This window comes from Lathyrus oleraceus, chromosome 4 (genome assembly GCF_024323335.1).
Source record: "Lathyrus oleraceus cultivar Zhongwan6 chromosome 4, CAAS_Psat_ZW6_1.0, whole genome shotgun sequence".
Lineage (NCBI taxonomy): Eukaryota > Viridiplantae > Streptophyta > Magnoliopsida > Fabales > Fabaceae > Lathyrus > Lathyrus oleraceus.
In genome coordinates this window covers 207573925-207578330 of record NC_066582.1, presented here as the reverse complement: position 1 = coordinate 207578330, position 4406 = coordinate 207573925, and positions in this window count along the sequence as shown.

Sequence of the window (4406 nt, the reverse complement as noted above, 5' to 3'; positions counted from 1 at the left end):
CAAGGAAAGAGAAATAGAAAGAGAGTGAAGGTTGTGTGTTATGGAAAGTGCATTGGAATGAAGACACATGTAAATATTGGAGTGGGGTTTGAAATTCAAATTTTGGCGACGTGGCATCAACATATAGGTTGTGTGTATGAATAAAAAATGACATTATGAGATTACTATAATGCCCTTTTGTTAGTGTAAATTTATGAAATTTGAAGGGAATTTATGGGTGATTATATCAATCCAATTTTAATAGGTTGGTAGTTGATAAGTTTGTGGTCCTCCTAATATATACTAATATTCATTTTTAGTCCCTCGTAATTTTTTCTTCAAAGAATGATACTCTTAATATTTTTCATCCATAGTTTTGATCCCCCCACTAAGTTCCTATAACAGAAGTTGACGGGAATTTTTTTGACACTTTAGCAGTTTAAGTGATAGGCATAGTGGATTTTATTGAATTACACTATTACACTATTAAGATACTTATGCGTCCACACGGGTAAATGAAATTGTTATAAACACTATTAATAATAACTTGTAGTGAGTATAACTACAATATTAAGTTGAGATATTAAAATACAGTAGTAACGTAGTAGTTACATAAACCTCGGAAACTAAAGAAATAAAACAACAAAAAATGATGTGCCAAAAAATGCCAATATTTTGTAGGCATATTAAAATAGGAATAAAATATATGGTAAACCTGAAAAGAGAAATGAAATTAGAAATGTCACTTTAGAAGCAATATAAGACAGTAGTGAAAATATATTCATAAAACATTAGTATTTTACCTCTCATATGTTATGAAAAACTTCTTTAAATGTTATATTTGAAGTTGAAGTCAAACTTTATTTCGATTTGTCATGAATCAATACTTTAAGTCCTTCTTTTGTTTTGACTCTGGAAAATGCAATAGTTGTCCATGGCTAAAAACCTCTTTAGACAAATATAATCCGACAAAATCTAAGCTTTGGCCTTGTGATTTGTTAATGGTTATTGCAAAGGAGAAAATATTTGGAAATTATCGTCTTACAAGTTCGAATGGTCATGGCGATTATGAAGGAGACATATACATCATTGGAATATATGTGATATTCCCTGTATTTTTCCTAGAGATGATTTTTTCCTCAATAACATGACTTTCTAGCCTAGTAACAATCAACCTTGTAGCGTTACACAACCCTTCATATTGATCTAAATTTCGCAACAACATGATAATTGTTCCTATTTTCAACTTTATTGAATGATTTGGTAAGCCAAAAGTTTTCAAACAATTCAAGAACTCAGGTGTTAAATGTTCAAAAGCGTCAAAATCATTAGCTTCGGATTGGTTAATAGAATCACAACTTAGATTCCTTTTCATTTCTTAAAAAATACACAATGTCTTAATAATAATGTAAAATTGTTTGCAATATTAATGATAGTAAAGTAGTAAGGATATGAGTGAAAAAGTACCTGCTATTAGATTTGTGAAATAAGCATTTATATCATCAACTAAGTAAATAGTTGAAGCCAATATTGCCCTGCTTTGAACATAATGAGGATTTTTGAAGTTGTTAATGAAATTTGGATATGAACTTGTAACAATTGCTTCAATTGGATCGGTAAAATCAGATAATAAGAACTTATTTGGAATTGAGAATTCAACATATCCATCATTTGGTTATGATATTTTTCCATCACCAATTTGTAGTATCCAATCAGAAAAATTTATGATTTCTTCTGTTATCGATGATGTAGAACCACAAGTAAGGTGCATATTCTTTGTAAGCCGTAAGACCTTACAATGATCCCAAATGTATGAAGCATTTACTGTGACATGTACAATATCAACTCTAGTACCTCTTGGTATAACTGGGAGAATTTGTCAGAAATCACCACCAAACACAACAACTTTTCCTCCAAAGATTTTCTTTGAAGCATTTTTTGTCTCACGCATAATATCCTTTAAACTTTTGTCGAGTGCTACAAACCAAAACTTATTTGCCATAGGTGCTTAATCCCATATGATGAGATTTGCTGACTTCAACAGCTCAGCTAGTTCATATTTGTTCTCAATATTGCAAATATAAGTTTCAATAGTTAGCATCGGGATCTTGAATTTAGAATGGGCACTTCGACCTCCTAGTAATAATAGACTTGTAATTATACTTGATGCTACATTTAAAATAATTTGCTTTCTAGAGTGAAGTGGAGCAGAAAGGGTGTTCCACATGAATGTTTTACCTGTACCACCATAACCATATAGGAAAAAACACCTCCTTTGTAGGATTGAACAACTGATATGATTTCTGAAAATATTGCCTTTTGCTCATCTAGAGAAAATATATAAATTAGGTACAATTGAATTTATATAAGTGAAAGAAGGATAATTTAATGCATGATTATGAACATAAATGTGATAGATACCTGTGAGAGAGTCAAACAATATTTGAAATAGATGAGTTTAAGTAGTAGTATCATATTGTCTTTCTTCATACACTAATCGATTCCCAAGGAAAGTTAGGATATAATTCTTTGGATATGGCATTGGTTTAAAATCCTTCAAAGTCATGTTATTATTATGTAACAATGAGTCAATATTCATGAGTGTCAACTATTGTATATCTTCATCGGTGAGTAATAGTCCTAATATAAATAATCTAGTCAAATAAATCAGACAATGTTATACGAAAGTATCGAGCCACATATTTATGTCAGACATAACCTATGTATCTTTAAAAACCTTATAAAATTTGATGGATGGATATTTTAATAGCAGCAGTTAGAATGTTAGTTTTAACTGCTATAATTTCCAACCACTGCAACTATTTAGTGGTATGAGGATAAAGATTGAGGTGTTAAATGACAACACCTACTTAAGAGTTTTGTAAACAACACGTGTTACACGAATTACATACTGTCGCATCCTGCGAAAAATCAACCGGCGAGCTAAAAAGAAATAAAACACAGAGTCGCCACTAAACGTTATTTATCCCAAGATAGGGAAAGGAAACGCTCAGAGAAACCTGGAAAGACATGGTCTCGCGACCAAGAGAATGGGTTCGGGAGTCGGTTACGCGAGGGGAAGGTATTAGCACCCCTCACGTCCTAGGTACTCCTAGGGATCCACGTCCTAGAATAAAGAAAAGGTTGCTAAACATCACACACACACACGGGGAACGCAGGTGGGGTTAAGAGGAACGGGCTCGATAAGGTATCGCACCTTATGCCTACATATCTTGTCTGGAACAAGAATCAGAGCCACTGTAGTTCGGCTTACGCACGCCAAACAACACAACACATACAAACAAGCAAGGGTGGCAAACATGGAGCCCGACAACCACTGGATGGAATTATGTCGGCATCCGAACCAAAACACACTCAAAAGGGCAAACATGGAGCCCGACAGCCAATCCTGGGCTTACGTCGGCATCCGAACCCAAACATACAATCAGATAACAAACAAACACACGCAAAAAAGAAAAAGGTTGCCCGGAGTGGTCTCGCACGACCACCTGCCTACATACCTCGTCTGGCACGAGGATCAGGGCGATGTAGTTCCCCTGAAAGGGACTGAATTGCTAACCAGAAACCGGGGAAAGATACACAACTAGGGAGCTGAGACTCGAGCCTAATGTTGTCATGCATCGTTAACCCTAAGTTCGGTTTTCTATCCTACTTGCATAAGCAAACTAACCTAACCAGGAAAGAAGCTAGCACACAAGCATACAATCATATATCATCAAATGAGAACAGGTATCTCAAACAAGCATGTCAATCAGATATCCACATAACACGCACTATAGCCAAACAAGGGGGCTCAATCAATCGGGTTTGACTGCCTCAGCAAGTCGTCTGTACGGGCTGTGTTTGCTCTTAACCTTGCCATTACGAGGCTAAGGTGAAGCAGATGTAGATGAAGTGAGGATGAGACCTCACAGCTCTTATCCCTAACCAGGGAGAGCTGACAAATGAGCATGGGTCCAGAATAGGGGAACCCTTCTATACTCGATGACTCTGACTCAATGTGCACTGCACAGGATCTTGGGCTTTTGATCTCAATGCTACAACCATGTAATGGGAGCAAGGAGAAGACTCAACTGAATAGTGGGGGACAGGTTGCTTGTCCCTACCTTCCACCAATTGCCTTACTTGAAGGACTTTCACCTGCTTGGGCTTAAAAATAAACATACACAAGCATTGCCTCTTAAGGAGGACTTCAGACAATTTGCCCGGCCCGGTAACAGCCGGGTCTCCAGACTACATGAAGTCAAGAGGACTTACCTCAATGCAAGTTGCTTAAGCAACGCAAAGCAAAAGTTCACAAGGAACTGAGCAACTAAAGTACCTGGAAACAATCCAACACAGTCAGTATTCAATCAGACAAACTATACAGCAAACAATCAAACAGTTTAAACAATACAACACAAAGC